Genomic DNA, 10,540 nt, shown 5'->3' with positions numbered 1-10,540 from the left:
GCACATCCCCAGTAGGCGGTGTGCAAGAGGCAGCTAATCAATGTTTCTAACTCTCTATCCCTCTCCCTTCTTCTCTGTAAAAAATAAATAAAATATATTAAAAAAAAAAAAAGACACCAACCTTCCCAGTCATTTTTTTCTGTTTTCCTGGACATCTAAGTTTGATATGATTACCCTAGGTTTTGGGTTGTATATGGGAGGGTTTTGTTGTTGTTGTTGCTGTTGTTGTTGTTTTAAGATAATTTGTATTGCTTTCTATTCTGACTAAAAGTAAGACATATTTCATATAGACAGTTTAGAAAAAGATACATTTACCTTTTGAAATGTAAAAAATAATCACTAAACCTAAAATCTCCCATAATCTTACCACCCTGATATACTTTTAATTTTCTGGTCCATTGTCTTCCATGTGTTTTTCTATTAAGATTTTTACATATTTGAAGTCATGTTGTATTTAGAGTTTTCAACAGATATATGCTCTTATCTGTTATATCTGGAACATTTTTCCCATGACATATAAGATCACGCAGGCAGGTGAGCAGTTAAGGGTGATCAGGCAGGCAGGCAGAGTGGTTAGGGGTGATCAGGCAGGCAGGTGAGTGGTTACTGGCAATGAGGCAGGCAGGTAGGCCAGCTGTTAGGAGCCAGCAGTCCCGAATTGTGAGAGGGATATCTGACTGCTGGTTTAGGAGAGATCCCAGATTGCCAGAGGGTGCAGGCCAGGCTGAGGGACATCCCCCCCCCCCCCCTCCCCGCACTAATTTCGTGCACGGGGCCTCTAGTTGAATATATGTTTGATATGTTTACATAGACTGATTTTACTTCAGAACATGAGTGCCACCATAACTCTGTTTTACAAATTAGCATAGTACCTCCTTGGTGCATAGTTCTTTTCACTACAACCCACACCAGTATTAACTACAAAATATCATTGAAGAGACTTCAAGAATTATAGTTGTCAAGCCAGTCAGTGATGGGAAACCCTTTGGCTATCTCTAATTAATACTGAGCAAGCCTACCAGGATAATATTTTCTTTTATCTAAATTTCAGCTAGAAACTTGTGTCTAATTTTCCATAAAGGTCTGTCATACAGAGGTTCAAATGCTCACGTGGTGACTGTGGGAAAGTAACGAAGCTTGAGATTCTTTCTTTGAGTTCTGCAGTTGGTATAAAAAAGTTATTCCAAAAACAGACAAAGACTGTTAAAAAGAAATTCATGCATATTATCACAAACCAGCAGGACCAAAGCCTGAAAAAAAATTATGTTGTGCCTAAAAGAAATGAAAAGGCAAGAAATAACTGCCATATTGATCAACTAATCCCACTGAGTAAACAAATATTACAGAAAAATATATTTGCAGGAACAATCTCAGAGGTTTTATCAAGGATTACATGAAAAATATGGTGAAAAATAGCTTAAAACAATGACCTAAAAACCTTTTGACCACTTACCAAGAGAGGCAGGTCTAAGGCTCCAAGTGGTAAAAGCAGTCACTAACACTTCCTGGAGGCTTCGTGCTGGCAGGTGTTGTGCTCAGCATTATGCCTGCATCACCTCATTTAATTTCCACAACAACCTTAAGAGGTCGGTGATATTAACATCTGTATTTTATAGATAAGAAAACAGGAGCTTAGCCAGGTTAAGTAATCTACCCGCAATCACACAGTAAGAAGTAAAGCAAGGATTTAAACTTGATTCTGTCTGACTCAAAAAGTGAACTCTAGATTAAAGCATCATGGTGGAAGTTGATACAGTCCTGATCAACCAACAGCTGGAATATGTGATTGATAGTGCAGTGCTTAGGAACAGGGTTTGTAAAGAGGAATGTATCTTCTTGGTAGGCACGCCTGACCTTTCGCGCCATCTTCATACGAATTCAGCAAGAAGTCTATGTGACTTACAGCGTCTTCCTTCAATCGGGAGGCTGCAGTTCTCATTGCTTCCCTGCTGACCCTATACTCATGCAGACCCCATCAAGAGGAAGAAGCAAAATTCGTGTCTTTTTGACATCATCCTAGAGGAATTAATGCTGACGAGATCCTAGAGGAATGTGTGTACCGTCAGCAAGATCCATCATGTGCCCAGGCAATGCTGATGGGAGCTTTGCACAGTTCCTTGACAATGGGTTTATTCACTTGGTAATCTGACAGAAAGCAGAAAGAGAGTGGCAGATACAGAAAACATCAATCCCCATCATTAAAGGCTGAGAAAGACGACTGCCAAGCAGACTCTGGCTAAACCACTATGACAGTGTAGACTTAGAGGTCTTAGGACCCAAAGACATTGTTATCAGGAAAGTTTACGGTGGTGTTCTCAAATCCTATTATTCTGTGATGTTCTCAAATCCTATTATTCTGAAAAACGAATGGTCTCACGGAGCCATGTTCTTTTGGCTCACGGAAGACCAGTTGCCTGCTTTATTGCTGGCATTATACAAATATACCAAGGGCCCTGTGCCAGGCTGAATTTTTACTTTTTTGAAGCCACTGACACAGTTGGATATTTTCTAGAAATAGGAATGTTAATTAAATATGACTGGGGTTGGAAGGGCTCGGGAAGGAATGCGTTTCACTCCACATCTTGTACTGAACCTGATTTGACTCTCTTCTATTCCCAACTGTGCAATCAGTGGGATGGTAAACGGGCAACCTCTGACCTCTTCAGGAAGGGCAATCTTGTCCCAGCCTTGGGAAAACCGTCATGCCTGGTTTTCATCCTTTCAGAAAAATTTTAAGGGCCCTCTTCCCCTAACGTGTGTTTAGTACAGAAACTCCAGGAAATAAAACTGTTAGCTTCAACGTTGCTTTCAATGGTTGCTCATGTTACTGAGCCCCCATGGGAGCCTTCTCACCCTCCCCACTGCTGTATCTCCCTCCCCCCTCCCCACCTCTTCCACCAGTTCCCACACTCACTGAATAAGGAAGGTCATCTGACTACATCTGTCCACATCTCCGGAATGCCACAGAGGAGTAACAGCTGTTGACCTCTGTTCCAAACACATGATCCTGTTTGTCCCAAAAGTAGTTTGGGTGAACTCCAGCTAATATATACAATCTCTACTTCTTATGGAGAATGTAGAGCTAGGAGAGTATATTCCCCACACTTGCTTTGGTAGAAAACAACCTGCTTTCAAGTACTGGATCTTATTACTGCTAATAATAATATGAGTAATTTAAATAATAATTGTAGTTAAAATTCATTAAAGCATTTGCTATGTACCAGATTTAGTACAAACCTAAAACATGCCAAGTTTTTAAGCCTTCACTTTTTCTTTAAGTGCTGGAAAATACTGTACTTTTCATTCTCTCTAAGTCACTATACTTCCACATCGTAATACACACACACACACACACACACACACGTGAAATATTGGAGAGAGAGAAAAAGCTGTACCAGATGTTACAAGAAGCCCAATAGTAACAATAAGGGGCAAGATTAAAGAGGCTATGTCCTGAGGCAAGGTTCAGGCAAATCTAGTATTCGTCTAAGAATCCATCCAGAAATAGTCATTTACACCACAGTGCACATGATGTCTTTTATGCATGGTCTTGAGGAAAATTCCAGACTAAACTTGTCCTCATGCATTTAGCTCCCTTTATATTACAGGCTTCTCAGTTTTGGAATGACTGCACCCTAAATCATAATTTTCCTCATTGAAACACAAGGAAATCTCATCCACATCAGGAATCTAATCTACACTGACCTCTCATGCTATTGGTCACTGGATGTAATTTGCCCAGCTTTGCTGTGCCAAATTGTCATAGGACTCTTCTAGAAAATTTGGAATCATTTAGCAGGCATCAAAGTGTAACAAACAAGTGTAGCAGAATCACAGAGGGTGACCTCGAAAACGCACTCATTCACTCAGCAAACACCCGTTCAGTGGCCATGTTGGAGAAGGCCTGTTCTATATCCCAAGGGTCTAGGACAGCCGTGGGAAAACTACGGCCCGCAGGCCGGATCCGGCCCGTTTGAAATGAATAAAACTATTGGAAAAAAAAGACCGTACCCTTTTATGTAATGATGTTTACTTTGAATTTATATTAGTTCACACAAACACTCCATCCATGCTTTTGTTCCGGCCCTCCGGACCAGTTTAAGAACCCATTGTGGCCCTCGAGTCAAAAAGTTTGCCCACCCCTGGTCTAGGAAAATGAAGGCAGTCCCCTTGTCCCCCAAGAATTTAAGTCTGGAAGAAACACTGAAGAAGAAACCCCTAACTTGCCTGAAGAGGCTCTCCGGGCAGGGAGGCAGAGATTTGAAGAAGCAAAACTGACCAGACTAAAAGCAGGGACTTTTCTTCCAGGCAAAGTATGTACTATTTGCAAAAATCTAAAAGTCCTGAGAGAGCCGCAAGGAGCTCGGAGTGGCTGAAGCAGAAGGAACTGAGCAAAGGCAAGGGAGGTGACAGGCAGTCGGGGGCAATCAGGCCATGGTAAGAAGTTACTTTTTTGTGCTGAGGACAATGAGAAACCCTCATGAGATGGGTCAGCACGCAGATCAGGGCTGCTGTGACAGATTCAGGAGGCATCAGCATGTGAGGCCCAGGCTTTCAAAAAGTTTCATCCCTGACATAAACTCCAATTGATTGATATCAGCTGCCTGAATCACAATGTTGAATGGGATTTCTGAGGCCTCCTACTGGTGCAATGGGAACATGGAAAGGGCAAGGGGGAGACTAGTCATGGCTCTCTGTGGCTCCCTGGTCAGGATTATAAAAAAGCCGTGAACACAGGTCAGATTTCAGCCCGCTTTTCCCCCACCTGTCCCTTAAATCGTGGCATTTTTCCACAGTTGGGATTTGAGGAGGCCAACAGATTACTTCCTTCTCCTTGCTAATTCAGTTCTAAATCTAAGAAGGGAGACTAAGAAAGAAAAATGAGTTTCATTTCGATGTCTCTCTCTCTCTCTCTCTGTCTCTATCTATCTATCTATCTATCTATCTATCTATCTATCTTCCACCCCCTTTCTCTCGCTCTAAAATTAATAAAAACATATCTTTGCTCAAGGATTTAAAGAAGGAGAAAGAGGAGGAGAAAGAGGGTGAGAAGGGGATGGAGGAGGAGGAGGAGGGAACCTTTTTGAGACTATCACACTTGTCTAGAAAAAAAGAAGTTACAGCAGTTAGAGATCAGTGAGCATTGAAGAGGCACTTTTCCATTCACACACATACACTCCTAAAAACCCTGTGTATGAGCCCTTCTCATTGGTCCGTTTCATAGATGAGAAGACCTACGAAGCAGCAGGCAAGGACTGAAACACAGTTCCTCCAGCTCTGAGACTGTGATCTTGGGAAAGTTGATTTCTCTGACTCCTTGCTCTTTGCCATTAAAGCATCGTTTCATTAAACCATTGTTTCAGAAGGAGCTTCCACTAGACCGAGTGATACGATGGGAGAGGCATCTTCAGCAACTATTATTAATTCCGTTTGTGTGGTGGAGACTGGAGGATGGTGGGGAGTGGACGGCCTCTTGAGCTTTAAATTCTATTTCTAGAATCTCTTTAAAAGTGAACAAACACCTCTTTCCGCATTTCTTCTCCAGGGGTGCCACCTCAGACCTTTGGGGAACCAGGCTGACTTCTCAGGGTGACTTCTGTGGCTGCTATGTCTCTGCCAGAAATTAGACTTTCTAAAAACAGCATCCATCAGGCGGCTCAGCCATGGGAGGTGGCAGACTGGCTAATGATTTGCCTTGTGCTTACAGATGTTCTCTCTGAGGACCCCAAGGCTATAGCCCTAGGGAATGGGGAAGGCTCAGGCTGGCTGGATGGACTTCCTGTAGGCCCCAGAGGTTAGAGTTGGGAGAAAATTATGTCTTCTTTTCCCAGATCTCTACTTAGCAAAGGCTTGTGGTAATGCATTCTTTGTATCCAAGATTGTGGGCACGTTCTCTCAGACCTCTCACTCTTGGCTCTCTTGATTTATGACTCTCTTTTTACTTCTCAGAAATTCAGGCTCTGAATTGGTTTACAAACTGGATAAAAATATGTATGCTTGGGCACAAACATGGGGTTGACAAGGACTATTGCCTCTTGCCTTTTTCTACTCAGTCAGAATGCAAAATGCCTCCCAGGAAAGTGGACATGTGGAAGTCTGTCCCCAATATTCCTATTACATGAAATTGGCAAGATGACCCATTAAGTCTAGCGGTTCTTAACTTTTTTTATGTCAAGGAACTGTTTGGTCATCTGGGAACCTGCAAACCCCTTCTCACAACTACACTTTGAAACGCAAAGGATAAAATGCATAAGATTGCAAACAAACCAGAGTATTGAAATGTAGTTTTCAAATCTCTTTTAAAACATGATGTAGTAATATATGTGCCTTATTAGCACATTAAATAACAAGATCTAGCTATGGGGTGATAACTACTATAATTCTGAAGTAGTGACAAGCATAAGTGATATTTTGAGATACCTGCAACAGCTATAATGTAATATGAAAATACCTGTGATTTCTACTGATGCTAAAATTACTATGGTTCATTGCCTAAATATATTGTTGAAACGCTAAATGTCAGTTAGAGAAGTTAGTGAAAATAAAGATATAATTTTTTTCCTGCCCAAGATTATGTCAGACCCCTGGTTAAAAACACCTGAATAAGCCGTAGCCAGCTGGGCTCAGTGGATAGAGTGTTGGCCTGTGGACTGGAGGGTTCCTGTTTGATTCTGGTCAAGGGCACATGCCCAGGTTGTGGGCTTGGTCCCTAGAGGGGACATGCAGGAGGCAGCCAATCAGTGATTCTCTCTCATCATTGATGTTTCTATCTCTCTCCCTCTCCCTTCCTCTCTGAAATCAATAAAATATATTATTTTAAAACCTGAATAAGCCAATACATCTGGCAGTTATCAGCATCCATCTACCTACATGTGGATTGCAAACACACACACACACACACACACACACACACACGTAGCTTCTTAATGACATCCCGAAAGGACACTTCCCAGATGTCTTCTACCCTGAAAGATCAGGAGCAGAAAGTGCAGAAAGTATTGCACACTTCAACATCAGCGTTCTCTTTAGCCTCCACTTCCATTTCCAAGTACCGGCTGGGTGTGGATGGCCACTCCCAGCCCGGGTTTTCTCATTTGGGCCTGAAACTTGGGCCAAAATCATCAGCTGTGTGGGACATGTGGTGCTGAGATGAGACACAGCATACAGTGGAAGGCCCACTCTCACGCTCAGACCCCTTGCTCTGGATAATGATGTCAAACCCCCTGGTGATTCTGCAACTACCCCCTATTCTTCATTTGCTATTCTGTCCTTGATTGTAGAGCTGAAAATCCCTGGAGGACTTCCGCCATTTAGGGCACACTCTCCCCTTCACTCATGCTACTGCAGACGCATGAGCACTGTCTTTTTTATGCTCTAAAACACCACTTTCTTTTAGGTGTCTGGTCCTTCACATGAGGACTTTCTTCTGTCTGGAATGCTCCTCCTCTTCACTCTTCCCAAAGCTTTCTCCTCCCCCTGACCATCATTTCTGGCCACCCTGTGTAATTTAGGAACTTCCTTTATTCCCTACCTCAGTATCCAGGTAATTTTTCTTAAATGATCACAATTTGTAATATATATATATATATATATATATATATATATATATATATATATACTTTCATCCGTCTCTTCCACTAGCAGCTGAAATTCTGAAAGGAAGGGACCCCTATATCTGGCTTGTTCACCTCTGTGTCTCAGCACCAATGCAATGCCTGGTATATAGAAGGCACACAATAAAAAATTTAGGAACCAAGATGGCAGCATAGGTTAACGCCGGAGTTTGCTGCCTCGAACAACCACTTCAAAAATACAACTAAAATTCGGAACAGAAATCACCCAGAACCACAGGAACGCTGGCTGAGTGGAAGTCCTACAACTAGGAGGAAAGAGAAATGCATACCAAGACTCAAAGGAGGCGCAGTGCTGAAGTCAAATACTAAGGTGCGGAGTGCATGCAGAGTGGTTGGTGGCTGAGGGCACGGTTGGCGTTTTCAATCGGGAGGGAGTCACAGACTCTGAGCTCCAGATCCGGGCGAGTCTTTAGGGACCCAGACTCAAACGGGAGAAGCGGGACTGTCTGGCTTCAGACAGAACTCGAAGGCAGCTTTCTCTCTGAGGTTTACAGTGGTTGCTGGGATTCAGAGAGGCAGAGCCTCTGGGGACGGGACTGAGAGCAGCCATAGCTGCTCGCTCCGGCCCACCCTGTTGATCCCCTTCGACCCGCCCCGCCCAAACCCTGCACAGAGCCATTTGCCGGATAGCCTCAGGCAAAGGCTAGATTAGCACCTCCCTAGAGGACAGAAGTTCTCTCACTGCAGACACAGCTGATTCTCACAACCAGTTGGCCTGGAGGTCAAATCCCCGCCAGTATTACCTACAACCATCTAGGCTTAACTACAACAAGACTGCACATAAAGACCACTAGGGGTTGCACCAAGAAAGCATAAAAAAATGCAGAGACAAAGAAACAGGCCGCAGATGTCAGAAATGGAAGATATAGAGCTCAAAACCACACTTTTAAGGTCTTTCAATAATTTTCTAAAAACTGCCGATAAATGTAGTGAGATCCTCAAGAAATCTAATGAGACCCTCGATGTTGTGATAAAGAACCAACTAGAAATTAAGCATACACTGACTGAAATAAAGAATATTATACAGACACCCAACAGCAGACCAGAGGAGCGCAAGAATCAAGTCAAAGAATTGAAATGTGAAGAAGCAAAAAACACCCAACCGGAAAAGCAAAATGAAAAAAGAATCCAAAAATACAAAGATAGTGTAAGGAGCCTCTGGGACAGCTTCAAGCGTACCAACATCCGAATTAGAGGGGTGCCAGAAGATGAGAGAGAGCAAGATATTGAAAACCTATTTGAAGAAATAATGACAGAAAACTTCCCCCACCTGGTGAAAGAAATAGACTTACAGGTCCAGGAAGCGCAGAGAACCCCAAACAAAAGGAATCCAAAGAGGACCACACCAAGACACATCATAATTAAAATGCCAAGAGCAAAAGACAAAGAGAGAATCTTAAAAGCAGCAAGAGAAAGAAACTCAGTTACCTACAAGGAAATACCCATACGACTGTCAGCTGATTTCTCAACAGAAACTTTGCAGGCCAGAAGGGAATGGCAAGAAATATTCAAAGTGATGAATGCCAAGAACCTACAACCAAGATTACTTTATCCAGCAAAGCTATCATTCAGAACTGAAGGTCACATAAAGAGCTTCACAGATAAGGAAAACCTAAAGGAGTTCATCACCACCAAACCAGTACTATATGAAATGCTGAAAGGTATCCTTTAAGAAGAGGAAGAGGAAGAAAAAGGTAAAGATACAAATTATGAACAACAAATATGCATCTATCAACAAGTGAATCTAAGAATCAAGTGAATAAATAATCTGATGAACAGAATGAACTGGTGATTATAATAGAATCAGGGACATAGAAAGGGAATGGACTGACTATTCTTGGGGGGGAATGGGGTGTGGGAGATGCGGGAAGAGACCGGACAAAAATCATGCACCTATGGATGAGGACAGTGGGTGGGGAGTGAGGGCGGAGGGTGGGGCGGGAACTGGGAGGAGGGGAGTTATGGGGGAAAAAAGAGGAACAAATGTAATAATCTGAACAATAAAGATTTAATTAAAAAAAATTAAAATTAAAATTAAAAAAATAAAATAAATTTAGTGAGTAGATTAACCAGTAAAGAACATTGTTTTTTATAATAAAAAGCTCTATATCTGTAATGTACACACTAAGCTCCTATACCAGAGTAGTAAGTAGGCAGAGTAAAGTATGAGATGATGTATATTCAAAAGCATTCCTCTGCTTGATAGACCAGAAGTGGTATTCTGTTTGGCCTAGTTTGTCACCTGTTGATCCAGCTGCCACAGCTCACTGTACTTGCTGTGCCAATCTCTAGCAACTGCTGTGGATAACTCTGTGCCTAACTTCCTCTGCCTCCAGAGACGATGACAGTAGGAAGTACAGAGTTGTTTAATCTCTGGAACCATTGGGGATCAGCACCTCAAGGATGCTCTAGTCCTGGCTGGCCAGGCCCTTTTTCTGGAAATCTCTCTCATCTTGGTGTCATTATGCCAGGGAAGTCAATTTTGGGCTATTAGTTCCCTCCCTGGACTTCATTTACTTTGCAAGCCATGCATTCATCCTCCGATGACTAATGAGCATTGTATTCAGTGATCAGCCTATCACTGTGGGCCAGGAAGACAGACAAAGGCAAATGAAGCATGCCCTCAAGTGGCTCAAGACAGACAAGCAAATTAACAATTTGTTCAGGGTAAGTTTCTGCTTTTACATTGATAGGAACAGTTCTGTAAAACTGTTTAAATGAACCAACATAATAAGGGCACACAAAGATAAGTGTATGTGTACCTTCATATTTGCTATCTCTCACAAGATCCTGAAAGTATCAATTAGAAAATGAATCTCCCTCTCAAAGACACATGAACCAGACTTTCCCATTCAACACAATTACTGTTGCTTTAATGGAAAGCCTGGAGCTGCTGCTCTGCCCAG

This window comes from Myotis nattereri (genome assembly GCF_964212035.1).
Source record: "Myotis nattereri genome assembly, chromosome: 7".
NCBI classification, from domain to species: Eukaryota; Metazoa; Chordata; class Mammalia; order Chiroptera; family Vespertilionidae; genus Myotis; species Myotis nattereri.
The sequence above is the reverse complement of the archived record's forward strand: the minus strand, read 5'-3'. Positions refer to the sequence as shown.